This window comes from Ambystoma mexicanum, chromosome 6q (genome assembly GCF_040938575.1).
Source record: "Ambystoma mexicanum isolate Mex_15411 chromosome 6q, UKY_AmexF1_1, whole genome shotgun sequence".
NCBI classification, from domain to species: Eukaryota; Metazoa; Chordata; class Amphibia; order Caudata; family Ambystomatidae; genus Ambystoma; species Ambystoma mexicanum.
Window position 1 is genome coordinate 1,613,932,926 of NC_090937.1, and position 17,915 is coordinate 1,613,950,840.

Sequence of the window (17,915 nt, forward strand, 5' to 3'; positions counted from 1 at the left end):
ATTTGTTACTTCTACAAATTGACATAATATTCCAGATGTTGTCTACATAACTGGGCACAATACGTCAAGTGCACCACAGAACATGACAAATTACACAACATATGGCCTAATGAACTTGCTACAGGTTAGGCCTTCAAAAGTGAAACGGTGTTCTAGCTGTGACCATCAAAACTTCACTCAAATCACCAAATGGCCTCCCATGGCCGGGCAACATTCTTATCTAGTTTACAGTCAAATAGCCAAAATTGGCCTTCCAGTCATCGCATCTCTCTTGGCAAGTTTGGAACAGTACAGGTACTGTGCTATCAGTACTTAATCACACCACTGTTAGTACGTACAAATGAACTGCAAACCTATGAATTTTAGCTACTTGCTGGCTCATTTCAGGACTCCCAAAGTGGATGGTGCCTGTGCAGAGGAGGCAAAACCACCTTGAAGTATGATAGGCTATTAGCAGTCAGAAATCAAAGACATTGCCTGTGCTTAGATTTCTGCCTGAAATATTGAGAACTTTTGATAATTCTCATCATGAAATATGCTTGAATATTTAGAAATATACTTGGCTGTTCCTCACAGACCAAAGCTCCCACACACAACTGGACGCATTCTCCTCATCGACCAACAAGATCGCCTGCTGATTGCTTGCTGATTGCCTGTATACTAATGACTCTTGCTGATATACTTCAATGGGTAGATGGACCCCTGGCCATTCATAATCAGAAGGTTCTTGGTTGGCTTGCAGATACAGGTTGACAACATTCAGTGTGTAGATGGAACCCTGGCCGTTCATAATCAGAAGGTTCTTGGTTGGCTTGCAGGTACAGGTTGACAACATTCAGTGTGTAGATTGAACCCTGGCCATTCATAATCGGAAGGTTCTTGGTTGGCTTGCAGATCCAGGTTGACAACATTCAGTGTGTAGATGGACCCCTGGCCATTCATAATGAGAAGGTTTTTGGTTGGCTTGCAAATCCAGGTTGACAACATTCAGTGTAGTCGGAAGGTCCTTGGTTGGCTTGCAGGTACAGGTTGACAACATTCAGTGTGTAGATGGAACCCTGGCCGATCATAATCAGAAGGTCCTTGGTTGGCTTGCAGATCCAGGTTGACAACATTCAATGTGTAGATGGACCCCTGGCCATTCATAATGAGAAGGTTTTTGGTTGGCTTGAAAATCCAGGTTGACAACATTCAGTGTAGTCGGAAGGTCCTTGGTTGGCTTTCAGGTACAGGTTGACAACATTCAGTGTGTAGATGGAACCCTGGCCGTTCATAATCAGAAGGTTCTTCGTTGGCTTGCAGGTACAGGTCGACAACATTCAGTGTCTAGATGGACCCCTGGCCGATCATAATCAGAAGGTCCTTGGTTGGCTTGCAGATCCAGGTTGACAACATTCAATGTGTAGATGGACCCCTGGCCATTCATAATGAGAAGGTTTTTGGTTGGCTTGAAAATCCAGGTTGACAACATTCAGTGTAGTCGGAAGGTCCTTGGTTGGCTTTCAGGTACAGGTTGACAACATTCAGTGTGTAGATGGAACCCTGGCCGTTCACGATCAGAAGGTTTTTGGTTGGCTTGCAGGTACAGGTTGACAACATTCAGTTTGTAGATGGAACCCTGGCCGTTCAATGACTTGCAGATACAGGTTGACAACATTCAGTGCATAGATGGAACCCTGGCCGTTCATAATCAGAAGGTTCTTGTTTGGCTTGCAGGTACAATTTGACAACATTCAGTGCGTAGATGGAACCCTGGCCGTTCATAATCGGAAGGTCCTTGGTTGGCTTGCAGATCCAGGTTGACAACATTCAGTGCATAGATGGAACCCTGGCCGTTCATAATCAGAAGGTTCTTGTTTGGCTTGCAGGTACAATTTGACAACATTCAGTGCGTAGATGGAACCCTGGCCGTTCATAATGAGAAGGTTCTTGGTTGGCTTGCAGATACAGATTGACAACATTCAGTGTGTAGATGGAACCCTGGCCGTTCATGAGCAGAAGGTTTTTGGTTGGCTTGCTGGTACAGGTTGAGTGCATTCAGTGTGTAGATGGAACCCTGGCTATTCATAATCAGAAGGTCCTTGGTTGGCTTGCAGATCCAGGTTGACAACATTCAGTGCGTAGATGGAACCCTGGCCGTTCATAATCGGAAGGTTCTTGGTTGGCTTGCAGATACAGGTTGACAACATTGAGTGTGTAGATGGAACCCTGGCCGTTCATGAGCAGAAGGTTTTTGGTTGGCTTGCAGGTACAGGTTGAGTGCATTCAGTGTGTAGATGGAACCCTGGCTTTTCATAATCAGAAGGTCCTTGGTTGGCTTGCAGATCCAGGTTGACAACATTCAGTGCGTAGATGGAACCCTGGCCGTTCATAATCGGAAGGTTCTTGGTTGGCTTGCAGATACAGGTTGACAACATTGAGTGTGTAGATGGAACCCTGGCCGTTCATGAGCAGAAGGTTTTTGGTTGGCTTGCAGGTACAGGTTGAGTGCATTCAGTGTGTAGATGGAACCCTGGCTTTTCATAATCAGAAGGTCCTTGGTTGGCTTGCAGATCCAGGTTGACAACATTCAGTACGTAGATGGAACCCTGGCCGTTCATAATCGGAAGGTTCTTGGTTGGCTTGCAGATACAGGTTGACAACATTCAGTGTGTAGATGGAACCCTGGCCGTTCATGAGCAGAAGGTTTTTGGTTGGCTTGCAGGTACAGGTTGAGTGCATTCAGTGTGTAGATGGAACCCTGGCTTTTCATATTCAGAAGGTCCTTGGTTGGCTTGCAGATCCAGGTTGACAACATTCAGTGTAGTCGGAAGGTCCTTGGTTGGCTTGCAGGTACAGGTTGACAACATTCAGTGTGTAGATGGAATCCTGGCGGTTCATGATCAGAAGGTTTTTGGTTGGCTTGCAGGTACAGGTTGAGTATATTCAGTGTATAGATTTGAACCCTGGCCATTCATAATCGAAAGGTTTTTGGTTGGCTTTCAGATCCAGGTTGACACCATTCAGTGTGCAGATGGAACCTGGCCGTTCAATGGCTTGCAGATACAGGTTGACAACATTCAGTGCGTAAATGGAACCCTGGCCGTTCATAATCAGAAGGTTCTTGGTTGGCTTGCAGGTACAATTTGACAACATTCAGTGCGTAGATGGAACCCTGGCCTTTCATAATCGGCAGGTCCTTGGTTGGCTTGCAGATACAGGTTGACTACATTCAGTGTGTAGATGGAACCCTGGCCGTTAATAATCGGACGGTCCTTGGTTGGCTTGCAGATACAGGTTGACAACATTCAGTGCGTAGATGGAACCCTGGCCGTTCATAATCGGAAGGTTCTTGGCTGGCTTGCAGATACAGGTTGACAACATTCATTGTAGTCGGAAGGTCCTTGGTTGGCTTGCAGGTACAGGTTGACAACATTCAGTGTGTAGATGGAACCCTGGCCGTTCACGATCAGAAGGTTTTTGGTTGGCTTGCAGGTACAGGTTGAGTGCATTCAGTGTGTAGATGGAACCCTGGCTGTTCACGATCAGAAGATTTTTGGTTGGCTTGCAGGTACAGGTTGAGTGCATTCAGTGTGTAGATGGAACCCTGGCTATTCATAATCAGAAGCTTCTTGGTTGGCTAGCAGATCCAGGTTGACAACATTCAGTGCGTAGATGGAACCCTGGCCGTTCATAATCGGAAGGTTCTTGGTTGGCTTGCAGATACAGGTTGACAACATTCAGTGTAGTCGAAGGTCCTTGGTTGGCTTGCAGGTACAGATTGACAACATTCGGTGTGTAGATGGAAGCCTGGCCATTCATGATCAGAAGGTGTTTGGTTGGTTTGCAGGTACAGGTTGAGTGCATTCAATGTGTAGATGGAACCCTGGCTGTTCATAATCGGAAGGTTATTGGTTGGCTTGCAGATACAGGTTGACAATATTTGAGTCAATTTGAAATCAGAGGAAAGAAATGTTGGGGTATGACTGTTGTCTGCTGTTCATCCAAGAATGGATGAACAAATTTGCCTCTGCCTCAGTAAGCTAACGCATAAGGTCTGCTAGTCGGCTTGGTCTCCCTTGCACCACAGTCCTCGTAATGATGGATTGCCTCAAACCCACCACAGCAGCGAACTCCTTGGACACCAAACTATCTTTCCATCTCCAGACCCATGCAACTTCCGGTTTGGGTTTCCTCGCTGCGGCCTGTAGACTGAAGAGGAAGTAAGCTGGAGCCCGACGAAGTTATGTGTGGAGTCCTGGGGGTTAGGGAGACAGAGAGGTAGTGCAAGAGTGAAGGGTGCAAGAGCGGAACCCCCAGAAATGGATCAGGCGAGTGCTGGGAATGAAAGACCGACCTTGCGGATGTGGCCTTCTCACTTGGATTCTGAAAGGTTGTTATTTTGATCCCAGCATTTAAATATAGACCTGCTCCTCTATATTGATTTTACCTTCTGTGAAAACTGAGAAGAATCCTCGCTCTCACAGGTTTTCACTAATTCTGGTACGAGCCATCCCTCTGCGCACGCCCTATCACGTGTGTGCCAAATGCAGAATGTCCCCGGAAAACTCACATTCGGCCTGAGACTGGATCCCTTCAGCCCCACACTTAAGTTCCTACCCTGCCTACAGTTCCTGCAGAAAATTGCCTTGGAGATGCTCTCACTAACACACAACTACACAATGGAACAGCAACATGCAATCTACGTGTCCACGCTATCACAGCCGGTGAGAAGCCAAAGCTTTTCTTCCCAAGCTTGGTCTTCCCCTGGCAGCCAAGATGCCAGAGGCTGGGGTAGATCTCTCCAAAGCCATGGCACGTCTGCCTGCCACTACCTCCAGCTGCCGCTCACACTCGCACTCGTCTTCCAGCATTTGTGGCATGTATGAACTCTACTCAACCTCTGGCCCTGCACCTCCTTCCCTTTGGCTTCCAAAGAAGACTTAGCTTAAGGCATGTAGCAAAATACAAAACCGTCTAATGAAATGCAGCAACATAAAATAATGCAATATCCACTAATTGGTTATAGGCACAGTGACACAATCGCCCGCCAATCAAATCAAGAGTGCAATGCCAACTAATGGTGGCAAGCTCCATGGCAAATGCCAAGGACGGATGGTGATGTCAACCAGATCCCTGGGCTCTTCAGTGCCAAGAAACCCTAACAATCTAAAACAGTGTAACCGGCTAGGAACCCACTGTTAAAGCAGTGGTCCTGATGAAGGTGGTCAACCACGTGAGGGGGTCTCTTCTGAAAACGAACACACGCTAAAGGGAATCATGTTCCAGGGGGGTTACATTTCTTTGTGATTGCCGCCTGTCATGCGAGCATGTCAAGCGACGCTCACAATGAAAAGTAAACGCTGCCTGGCATGCCAGCATGGCAGGCAGCGTTTACTCACTTTGCACTGCAGAGTGTAAATGGAAAATGGTGGCTTGCACGCCGCCTTTTGCTCTTTATATTTGCACCCTGCGATGGAAAAAATGGCAGCGGGGATTCGCGTAAATTAAAGTTCAAACGTAACAGCTCCCTAAAATCAAATTATGTTTTTATGGAAAATGAACCCTAAAGTAGCTTATTCTCTGGGCTGTGACCCATTCGAGAAGTGCTGAATAATGCTGTCGGTCTCTGTGCTAAAGCAGAGGAAGATACCCATTTCCTTGCCACTCGGACCCAGGGAGAAATGCCAGGCAAATCTCCTCTGAGCAAAAGTACCAGCAGGAACACTAAGCATGAGTTTCTGCCTCAGAGGCCAAACAAATGTGCTTGGCTTGCCCAGGATCCCATAGTTTAGACCTATCGGTTTATCGGTAAAGGGGACTGGCTCTGCTTTGTAAGAGGAAGGATGGCGATCTCTATGGCATAGTCTGGGACATTGATGTACCCATTTCTCTTACATTGCCTTATTTCCCGTAGAGTGGCAAAGCTAGTCGCCAATCTCATCACACAGTGGCCCACAGAGCTCTAGTATTGCATTGTATTCAGACAAGAAGGTTTATCTCCCAGAAACACTTGCAAAAGAAAGCAACCGATCCTGAAAACCTTTCCCAAGAATACAAGGAAATCGGGGGAGCACCTGATCGGTTGCCATATAGTTCAGAAACCGGGGATGGGACAACGCACATGACAGACAGAAGTTCAAGGAAAGTTCGAGCTGGTTTCAGGATATTCAAGGACAGGGTAATGTGAGAGTAAGGACAGGGTGCCCGTTCTATTGAGGAAGTGGAGCATCGGGGAAGGCTTAATTTAAATTATGGTGGTGGAGTTTTTAAGATTTGAGTGCATCAGGGCCAGTAGGGAGAAGGAGCGGAAATAAGGAGCAACCACAGGAAGGACATGGAACACTGAGGTTAGCAAGTGTGCGAAGTCAGAGGTTACGCAGAAGAAAATAGTGGGAGCTAGTGTGTAGGGATGAAAACTCACGCAGGGATTTGCAATCAAGCAGTAGCATGGGGGGTCTGAAGAGTTATTCAGGGTTAGGGCAATGGCTAGAAGGAGGGAAGGTATGATGGGGATGGTGTTGATTGACGGGGCAGTTGTCCAATAGGAGCGACCTGTGAAGGAGCAAGAGATAGAATGCAGGCTTTGCATTCAACTAAGTAGGGGGGCATTTATAGATGGGTGACATGGGAGGGAGAGGGAATAGGTCATAGAGAAGGGTGTCAAGTTCTAGTTGGTGGATGGTGGACATTTCGGTGAGTTTGTCATTTCAGAGATATGGGACTTCAGTAGGAAGGGAGTCATGGGGGATCCTGATCAGGTAACAAGGAGTTAAGAATGCTCGGGAAACTGAGGAGGTTGGTGAGATGGTGGATGGGAAGAAGTGGGTGTCAGATAACTCAAGGTAGAGTGGTAGACAGTCAGAAGGTAATTGAGGGCCTGGCACTGAGCTGTGTTGACCGTTAGGCCAGCCCCACAACCTCTTCTCAATGAGTGAGAAGAGTGTGAAAGGGGAGTGAAGTCAGTTTACAGGCCAGCAGGAGTTGAGGGGTGTTCTATGTTTTCGAAGATGCCCATGGCTGCAAGAGGAGGTTGTGAGAATCAAAGTGCAGAATGCGCAAAAACATTTATTTGCCGATAGATTGGGCATTACTGAGTTGGAGTGTAAGAGTAGTGGGAGAGGGGGACAGAGAATGAGCCAGTACTGGAGGAAAGACAATCAGGGTTGATGAGATTAGAGTCTGTATGGCCTACTGGTGGCCTTTTGTGGGTGGGTGGTGTGAAGGGCAGTGGCAAGATAGGTTTTTGAGGAATAGTAGAGAGGAAAAGACAGTAGGGTGATCAAGTGATAGAAGGTCTGCTGTGAGTGAGAGAGTGGTAAGTAGAGAGCGAGTAGTTCAAACAGGGTGATCAGAGGGTGTGGTGTTGCATAGGATTGTATTTGGCTAGAAGTATATTTTGCCAGGGCACAGTGTCCAATATCTGCAGATGATGCAAGGCTATGATGCTATGAGCATCCAATGTGGAGGTGATGCAGGGCTATAGACAACCAACAAGGATGAACACACATTTACAGGGCCTTAGGGAAGCAACACTGTGAGGATTTTGATCATCCTCATGTGTGTTGTGTGCTCACCTGTGCTTTTTTTCAAATATTTTAAGAAATAGAATGATGGGAGATCAACCTCAGAAAATGTGTGGGGCTAATCCGCACACATTTGTCTATGCTCGTTGCACAACAAACACATATACTTCAGAGAACACAGCCTACAGGCGTAGTCGTCCCTGTCACATTTAGCTGGAATGTGACAGCCACAGGGCCATCAAAGCATCTCAGGAAGGGGGACGGCAATCCCTTTCTACTGCCATGGCCACACTAATTAAATATCAAAGCTCCATGGATCCACCCTGTGTGGTGGCAGCACATACTGATAAGAGTTACATGAAAAGCAGGCCTGCAAAGAGGCTTGCTCACATAAGGAACACCAGGGGCAGGAAACTAACATCTCTTTGATATGCAATGTGTCAACTTGAAGCTAACTCCCACCCCTCTGTATGAAGGTTTGTGAATGTCATGTCTGGGACAACTGCTTACAGTAGGCAACCCCCTGCAGGAACCCCCTTTCAGAGGGATGAAGTATGTGATTTGATGGAGACAGAAAGTCTGCTCTTGCCACAAACTTCAAGGGAGACCTGTGATTTGATCTGGAATCACAGGGAGCTCAATTAACCAGAGAGACACTTTGATACACAACAGACAGGAAGATGGGTGGGACTTAGTAGTCCATGTTATCACCCCTTACCATTACTGTTGCAAAGCACTCTGGTTATGTCCTCATGCATAACAGTAGATTGTTGGTGGGGACCCATCAATAAATGTCGTATTGTTTCTTGTGGTGGCGGCGATGTAACATGTGAAAATTGACACCTAGGTGATTGTGCAAGACCTCTAATGTGTAGATTTTTGTTAGTTTCCAGTAAGTTTAGACATGCACGCAATATTAAGTTGTGAGCCTGTCTGTTCGGGAATTTCTTTATCAAGTTTTGCAGTTCATTCCGTTTTTTCGTGTTGACTGGAAGATGCAAAGTGAGGTGTAGTTTTGCCGCTGTTTCTGTTGTCTTTGCCCAGTCTGCATCCTTGATTTTATGTAGAATTCTGCACGGATTGTGTGTAAGTTCTTCTTCGTCTGAAGCCATCGTGTCAAGTAGGGCTTTATTTTCTCTATGCCAATTTGTCTGCATGTCAGATTTGCCTGTGTCCATCTCAAGTTTGATCATCTTGAAGATTCCGTTGCTGTGACCATTCTACACTTCCTGTATAACATGATTGTATTACAGCTCACGGTGCATTCTAGGGACTGGAGGCTCAGTTCGCGTCTTAGGTTGAGTTTGGGAGCTTGAGCACCTGTCGCCAGAACGAGGCTTCTAATTTAGGCCATAGTTTCTTTGGGATAGTTGGCATTGCTTCGGTGCCATATGTTACAGCGGGCACCGCCTTCATTTTGTAAAAATTAATTGTTGGAATGAGGGAAAACCTCCCGAATTTTCTGTCTATGGCCTTTGCCTGGGCCGTTAGTTTCTTGATCTTTGTGTGCAGCACTGATTGCATGATGGTTTAATGCCTCGAACTGTTCAAGTGTACTCCTAAGTACTTGAAGGTTTGGACAATCTCAAATTTTGCTTGTCCCAGGTGCCAATTTGTGTCAATGATTTTCTTTTCTTTGTTTGTAAAATCATAACTTTGGTTTTTTCTTTGTTGATTTCAAGGAAGCGTTCATTTGCATATGGTAGAAGGCCGTTGAGTTAATGTCGCAGTCCTATTGGCGTCTGATGAAATAGCGTGAGGTGGTCAGCGTAAAGGAGCCGTCCAATCGCTGTGTTTCCAATTTTTGGAGGAAAGGCTCTAATCAACTTCTCGCTTTCTTGGAAGTTCCCAATGTAGGCCAGAAAAAGAGCAGAGGGGTGTGATGGGAATTTCTGCCGATAGTTCCACTTCTCGACTCAAGCGATCCCTCATCGAGGTGTTGTGGTGTAGGGCATGAATGGGGGCTAGAATGTCTTCTGGGCAATTCCAGGCTTTTAGTTTCTTCCAAAGGCGAGATCTTTCGACGTGATCAAACGCTTGGGTGAAATCTACGAACACTAGGAACAGACGTTGTCTGCGTTGTAGGGCTTTGCTTTTCAGAATGCTCTAAACCAAGATGTTACCAGTTGTTCCAGCATTTTTTTTAAGCCTGCTTGGAGATGGTCGTTGCAGCTTGCAGTGGCAGCCCAAGCTTGTAATTTCTTCAGAAGCAGTGTTGGTAGACTTTTCCCATGGCGTCCAATAAGGCTATCGGGCTGAAGTTCATGGGATCCTTTAAGTCTCCCTTTTTGTAAATTGGAATAATGGTCGCTCTTGTTCATGATGTGGGTAGAGATCTTGTGTCAGCACAATGCCAAAAGATGACACTCAGCAAGTCAGCCCACTCCTTAGGATGAGTCTTGAGTTCTAAGTTGGTGATGCCATCCAGGCCGGGTGCTCTTGAGTTTTTTAGTTTTTTGATTACTTCTGAAATGTCTTCTGTGTTTTCCAGTTTGATCCACTTCGAGAGTCCTTGTTGCAGTTTTCCTGTGCTTTCAGGTGTTACTGATTTGAACACTGCTGAGAAATGCTTTTCCCAGGTGATCTGGTTGATGTTGTTCAAAATTCCAGTGGCTTATCCTTGGCTCTCAATAAGGACCAGACGTCCCTCGTGTTGTTCGTGGTGAGCGCTTTTGTGATATCTTCTGCGTCCAACTGATACAGTTTGTGTCTGTGAAATCTTGCCCAGGCTTCGTATTCTGTTTTCAGAACTTTGACCTTTGCATAGCCGGCTGTTTTTTTGCTATTCTCAGCGCTTTTCTATAGTCACATCTTCTTTCGACTAATTCTTTATTGTATATGTGGTTTTTGCAAGTTCTTATGGTATTCAAACTTTTGCTTGGATGCATGTGTGGTGCTAGCAAAGGTTGGTAGTCAACTGTGTCACTTTTTTCCAGTTGAAATTTTGCTTTGTATTTTAGCGTTAAGACCTTGATTGCTGCAACGCTTAATTTTAGCCGTGAACCCTGAGCGTTGGGCTCGAGTTGTAGGCTTGCACAATAATTCCTTTTGCTTGGAAGTTTCCAGCATGTCTCTAGTAAGTTGTGATCGCTGGGTAATTTGCACCGCAGTTTGAACGAGGTGGTAACACGTAGGAGCGGCTCAGAGACAAAGATATAATCAATCGTTGTGGCCGAGTTTGCTCGCTCGAAAGTTGGTATTCTGTTTGTCTGTACAAAGGTGTCGTTCAAGTTGTGAAGCCCACGTGAGTGGGTGAAATCAAGCCATACCTTGTCTTGGTGTTCTGCCGGAGATTTGGGCTTTTTGCGCGGCCTTTGTTCTGTGTTTTGCAAACTGTGTTTAAGTCACCGCATGGGAGAACAGAGGTCACTAGATGTGTTGTCATGGCCACGTCAATCGTTTGCTCACACAATGAGATTAATCTTTCTTCGGTAATTGTGGCAGGTTTCCAATAAGTATTGACGATTGCTGCCGTGTTGAGTAAGTCTTTTTAGTTGTTTTGTAACTTGTCTTTCCAAGTTACTGTTACTGCCAAGATTGACAGGTTTGCAATTAATGTCTTTCCAATGGATATCCCACATCCATTGCGGCACGCAATCATCAGTCCTGAGGTGGGGCGTCCTGCGTGTCCTTTAGCTGCTGGGGCTAGGATTATTTGATAACCTTCCATGGTCGGTGAATGTAGTAGCCAGGTCTCCTGGAGACATATGATGTCGTATTCTCCAAGGCTGACTGCTCCAACCACTGTCAAGTGTGAATGTCATCGAGTGTTCCATGAGCAAAGCTTTACTTAATGTGGAAGATCTTCTTCTTGGTAGATCTTCTTCTTGGTATATTGTTGTCTTGTTAACTGTTTTCACGTATTGCTATTTCTTTTGCTGCATTGTGAGTGCTTTTGGTAGCCAGGCCCAGATTCCGTGTTTATTGTCTTGGTTTTGAATTGATTCTTGTTGAGTTTGACTATTTTGTACTGTTTGAGAAATTGTTCTTGTTGCTACACTGTTTGTGCTTTTTGTACGCTGGTCTCTTTGCCCTTGATTTTTGTAGGGTGTTTTGTTTTTGTTTGTACTATTTCTATTGATTGCTTGCTCTTTGGTGTCTTTTAAGTCATTTGACGTGTAAGTGCACTCTGCGTATATGTGGTGTTTTTCCATTGCCTGCTCTTTTTGATGTCTTTTTGCAGTCTCACTATTTTCGTGCTTGTTGTTGTCATTTGCGCGTTCTGCGTGTTTGACAATATCTTCGTTCCTTCTGTGTGTTTCTCTCTTTTCTGTGTGACCACCTCGCTTCGTTACATCTTCCAAATTATAACCAAGCCTGTGGATTTCGTGTTTACTATTGTAAATCAATTTATGTACAGTTGCTGATTCGATGTGGAGCAGTGCTGCTGCTCCGTAGTGGTCATACCAAGGTTCAACAATGGTCATGTCTTCTGACTTTATTGCCTTCAAGTTGACGGTTTGGTGAAATATTGATAGTACTAATCTCCTATTTAGGATGAGATCTTTGTTGCTGCTAGCTCTTTGTTCCATTCTGAGTGTCCATCTGGTTTCTTTTCTTTTTTGTTTTGATTGTTCGTTGACCTCTGTTCTTGATCTGTGGTGAACTTTCTGAACCAATCTCGGCCATGGTTCTCTTGACCCTCTTTCTCTAACTGATCCTTTCCTACGTTCAGGTTCGTGATGACTTTTCCTTACCCCTGAGACTTGCCTTTCGACATTTGGATTGTGATGTTTTACTTTTTTCTCTCGCTGTTGATTAATGATTTGGGCTTGATTTGTCTGTGCTTCTCTTGGCCTCCTTTCTGTGATTGGTCCTTTTCTCCATTCTGGTTCGGGATGTCTGTTCCTGTCCCCTGAAACTTGCCTTTCATCCATTGGTTCATGCGTTTAGCTTTTGTCTCTCGCTGTTGGTTGTTGGTTTGAGCTTGAGTCATCCTGGTTTTGCTCTGATTCATTTGGTTGAGTAGACGATTGCGTTTATCTTCCAGAGTTTCGAAATCTCTTTCTTTAGATGTTTTAGTTGTCTTTTCTTTTGAGATTAGAGATACCTCGTAGTCCAAGAGGTACTTGTTCTCTTTCTCTTGAGTTCTTGGGACAGGAGTCAGGGGTTGAGTTGGTACGTCGTCTAGGTACACACTGACGTTCATTAGTGTTTCGTCTAGGAAAGACTCCACAACTGATTTTGGGGAAACCGGCATTGCTTTTTTTACCGGTCCGCACTTGAATTGGTCTTGTTTGCTGCTCCTTGCAGCTTGGTATGTGTGTTGGATCATTCACTTTGGATGTTCTTGCTGTTGGTGGGTGGTTCTGCCTGTTGAATTGGTCTCTCAGTTGCTCTGCGTCTTCGGGCGTTGAGGTGTTGGAGTCGTGTGCAGCTGCTTTGTCTTTGGATTGTTTTTTTTGTTAACATTGTGTATGCTATTTCGGGGACCTCGCGGTCATTCTTACTGTTCGCGGTTGTTTTATCCAGTACTAAGACCACCTTTGCAGTGTTTTTTGTTTGTGTTGTGTTGTCTTTTTCTGTACTGACAGTTCCGGTTCCTGTAGTCTGCAGTCCATGTTTGGCTGTCGAGTTGCTATCAGAAGTTAGGTCGATGATTGCTCGCATTTGTGTTCCTGAATCTTTTGTGTCGGACACAATGGCGGGATAGATTTCCTGTGATGCCTGCACAGCCATTTTTGCTGTGATTTTGTCCATTAGATCGTTGGCAAGTTTGTCCATCAAGTTTCCGTTGGTTTTAGTTTCTTCCTTTGCGGTTATGTAGATCTCTAGGTGTGTCACTTTGGTCAGGATCAAGGCTTGCAATGTTTGTTGATCTTTTACTGTGTTGTTGATCGCCTCATAAAGTTTGCAGAACGGGGCGAGAGCAATTGTAATTGCAGACATTATGCTTAGCATGTCAGTCTTCTTTGTGGACGTTTCCTGAGTTGAACCTGGGGTCTGCAGAGAGGGCCCCTTGCCTGCGTTGTGTGTATGCTCACTTGGTCTCCTTCTCTGCGTTTGTAACAGAGTGGAGGCACTCAGTACTTTGAAGGGTGAATAATTAACGGTGAGGTCCATTGAGTGTCTCCTTTTTTCTCGGGACTTGCTTTGTGTTACCTGTTCTACAACTAGTGGTTTTCCGTTGATTGCCTCTATGTTGGACGGAGTCTTCCTTGTCGGTTGATCTATTTCCAGAGAGCTTATTGAGAGGAGCCCGCTGCAATTTTCATTCTCAAAGTGATGTTCTGAGTCCGATTGCTTGTCCAGCAGCGTGTTGGATTCAGCTGACGTCTGGATAGTTGATGCGTCACTTTTGATTTCTGGTTGTTGTTCGTGTTTTTTGGCTCCAAGATTGGGGGTGGACTCTTGCTTCTATTTGTAACTGATTTGTTGTCTTTTTTGCATTTGCGATGTTGGTACCAGCCTCGCCTCTGTTTGGTGTGTTTTGATGTAGTGGTGTGTTTTGTGCTGGTCGTGCTTCTGTCAGGATCTGGTGTCCTGTCAATTGTACGAGGATCTGTGACTCTGGGGCGTCTGATGGATCAATCATTGTTTCTGGTGTGTTATCGAGTTTACGTTGTTTTGCACATAGAAGGTTTTCTTTTACAGCAGCAAGCATTTCGGCGTCAGAGAGTTTGCTGTATTTTTTGGTCTTTGTGAGTAGTTGTGTTTCAAAGAAGTCAATTAATATTTGCATTGTGCTGGTTATTTTCACGTCTGCCGTAGTGGTGTTAGAATTTGGTCCACCTCTGTTGGTTTGGTGCAGGTGCTTTTTATGCACACTGGTTTTTGTTTTATTTGTTTTGTTTTTGTGTGTTTTTGCTTTGAACTTGCTTCTCGCTGTCCTCTCTGGATCTCTTTTTGGAGTTTCTTCCTACTTTTAATACTGTGGATGTTTGGTCAGAATGACTCAAGATGGTGGCTGGGTTTGTTGTCTTCGCTGTGTTTTGTGCCTTTGAGCTGTCATTGGCGGCGGGCACCTGCGCTTTTGTGGTTAGGCAAGTCGACGGCCTATCGGGTTGCATGAGTCTGAGATCAGCGTAGTCATCCTCTGTTGCGGACACCACGTGATCTCTTGTTACTGCCGTGCGGTCGCGGCTGTGCTCGCGACCTGGCCCCCGCTCCACACCCATTCCAGGAGAAGAGCGCTGAAGCACCATCAAATCCACCGCCTAGCCTGCTCCCGAGCTTGCGGTCGGGGCTGCGTCGACTGGCATGGCACCCGCCACGTCGTGCGCCCCGCTGCATCGCCTTGCCCTCCCTCCGGAGGACTCCACCGAGGCAGACGGGGCTTCGCCGGGCTGAGGGGCCAGGACCTTCCCCTGGGGTTCTCTGCTGGCTGGCAACACAGACATGGGTCTCGCGTCGCGGGTCGTCCGCTCCTCGCTGTTCTCAGGTGAGTGGTTTTTGTTGGTTATTTTCGTGATAGAGCCGGTGGGGCTTAAGGGGTTTGGACCCCCACTCGGCTGGTTGAGTAGCTCTGTGGCGTTGGAGAGAACTTGAATGTTTCTCCCTTATCTTGTGTCGCTAAACCCTGTGCAGTTACTCCGACTGTTTTAATACGTGAACTTCTAAGGCAACGCCCATCTTCTTCTTCGTTTCCAGGACAAGTAGACACGCTTCTGGACGACTTTTGCTTTGTCGCCATTATCTCTGAGTAAGGATGCAGGAGGGGGAGTGGGAGATGTATAAGATTAAACAAGCTGCAGCCTTCTGAAGTGTGCCGATTATTTATGGCACTGGTTCGCGCTCAGCTTATGCGGCTTACCGTGTTTTCAGTTATGTGAATGGGCACAGTAGTCGATCTCGTTGTTCAGCGGGTTTGTTCCATTGGAGTTTCTCCTGGGCTCAGCTCAGCCCTCAGTCCCACGGCGGACCACGATAGACCACTTGTCACCCACTTTCCGTGCGCGTTCCGCGCTGCAAATGCTGTAAAATAGTCTCTGTTGGACTCTGTGGATCAGAGTCTCTGCCTCCTCAAACAATGAAAGTGGTAAGCAGACTGTCCCACGACACCACGACAGACCACTTGTCGCCCACTTTCCGCATGCACTCCGCGCTGAAAATGCTGTAAAATAGTTTCTGTTGGACCCTGTGGATCAGAGTCTCCACCTCCTCAAACAATGAAAGTGGTAAGCAGACTGTCCCACGACAGAACACTTGTCACCTACTTTCCGCGCGTGCTCCACGCTGCAAATGCTGTAAAATATTCTCTGTTGGACCCTGTGGATCAGAGTCTCCACCTCCTCAAACAATGAAATTGGTAAGCAGACCGTCCCACGACACCACGACAGACCACTTGTCGCCCACTTTCCACACGCTCCACACTGCAAATGATGTAAAATAGTCTCTGTTGGACTCTGTGGATCAGAGTTTCCGCCTCCTCAAACAATGAAAGTGGTAAGCAGACTGTCCCACGACACCACGACAGACCACTTGTTGCCCATTTTCCACGAGTGTAATTATTGTAGAAACAATTAATGGCAAAGCCACCAGTTTTGACTTGTTTAGTAAAGAAGTGTTCTTTCTTGCTCCTGGATGTATTGAAATCAAATGCCCATGTGTATTCACGATTTGCCTAACATTCCAATTGCTTGTCATAGGTTTTGCCAGAATGTGTAAATATAAATCCTAATACATGTCTTGTACAGTATGGAACTCACACCGTTGCCAGGTATTCACACAAATGGCCATGATTTGCCATCTGACAGCAGCAGCTGGCACAATTTACCAGGCATTTAAATATGTTGGCATTCTACTTGCATCATCTAATTATTATTTGGTGATTTCTGGTGATTTCTATAGTGCTTCATGTAGATGAACCACTCCTAAGCTCTGTATTAATGTGCGTTATTATTCATCCAATGATCGTGCTGGATTCATCGCCCTCAGAATGAAGAGGGGCCTAGTCCAGTGCCACCAGGGTTTCAAACTTGTCGCAAGCCATTGTTCCATTCCCAAAGCCAGCACGCTGCACATGAGTCATCCATCCGCCACGCAACTATTTGCCAGAAGTTAACATTATATAGCCGGGAATTCACCCCCACTAGGTGGCTGTTGCCAGCACATGCCTAAGTACTCATGCCGTTTTCGAGATATTGCCATCCTATAATCAGGTACTCTCAGTATATACCAGCGTTGCCCATGAGATGCTCATGCACTCACACCATTTGGCAAGTATTGTTATACTTTGTCTCGGTATGTAGATCATACGGCAACATGACGACTTTATGTCAGAGCTTTCCCACTCCTCTGGTCTTCCTCTATAGCGCTTTGAGGTAGATTCCAGACATTCTTATTAACCTAACTTAATGTGGCTGGGAACTGCCTTCTTTTTTGACTACGCCTCTTTGAGAGATGTTTGCTCTTGGTAGACTGTCAATTGAGAGAGAAATTGTTGGAGAAATTGAGCAGCAATGGACGCTTTTGCGGACGCAGCCTCTAGGAGAGAGCCCTTCATTTAGACAACGAACAAATAAAAGAGATAGAAAATGAATTCCTGTTTAAATATTGTTGAATACGTTGCTTACTTATTCATTTTAGGTGCAAGTCAATAAAACTGTTTTAAATTGCAATGATTATATTATTTTGGAGAAGTGTTACAGTGCGAGGGGGCGGTCGAAGAGCAACATTGGGGAGGGAGAGAAGGCGTTTATTCTGGTGTTTTGCCCTGGGTGCAATTTTATCTGGACATGGCCTTGCCTGGGATTACGTCTTTAACTGTTTGTGTCTGCTTAAGGTGCCCGCAGTCACCGCTTTTATTTATTTATTTTATTTGTTACATTTGTATAGCGCACAAACAGCCCATTGTGTAATAAAAAGCACATGCACATTGGAGCACATTAATACATATTTTACATTGGTAGCAAATTAATACAGTCAGCTAGTTGCATGTACATTTGCAGGTTTATCAAGATTGTGGCGAGTAGTTCCTGGGCACTGAGATGTTGATCAGACGCACAGAGTGGTTTTCATGCCTTGTGTCTGCTTCAGGTGCCCACAGTCAGCAAAAGCTTGTCAAACGGCTGAGTTAGGCAATTGCACCCTTGACAGCCTATATTGGATCACACCGTTTAATTGACAGTCTAGGGTAAAAGAATGAGATAATTCACCTCTATTGTCATTAAGGACACTATGCTACTTGGGACAGCCAATCTGGGCAGAGGTAAATTATCTCATAGTATTGCCCAGTAGAATGGTCCTTAAGGCTATGTTGAATTTACAGTCGATAACCCTGAACCACTTGTGGATTGACAATAACCTTACACGTAGAGGTACTGTTTGTGATTGACATTGACCAATGGCCTTCAGCGAGCGTGAACCATAATAAAAATAACAGTACTACTTGTCATTATTAAGTCATAGTTCAACAGTAGGCCAATGATATGTTTCATTAGAAAAACAAGTGAATGCAATATTACTCAC

At 45.6% G+C, this 17,915-nt stretch overlaps 1 protein-coding gene across 1 annotated transcript in view; it reads left to right on the top strand.

Annotated features, from left to right (window-relative positions):
* Nucleotides 1-17,915, top strand: part of LOC138516908 (dedicator of cytokinesis protein 2-like) — a 2,920,848-nt gene that overhangs the window by 2,426,543 nt on the left and 476,390 nt on the right. The window lies entirely within an intron of this gene.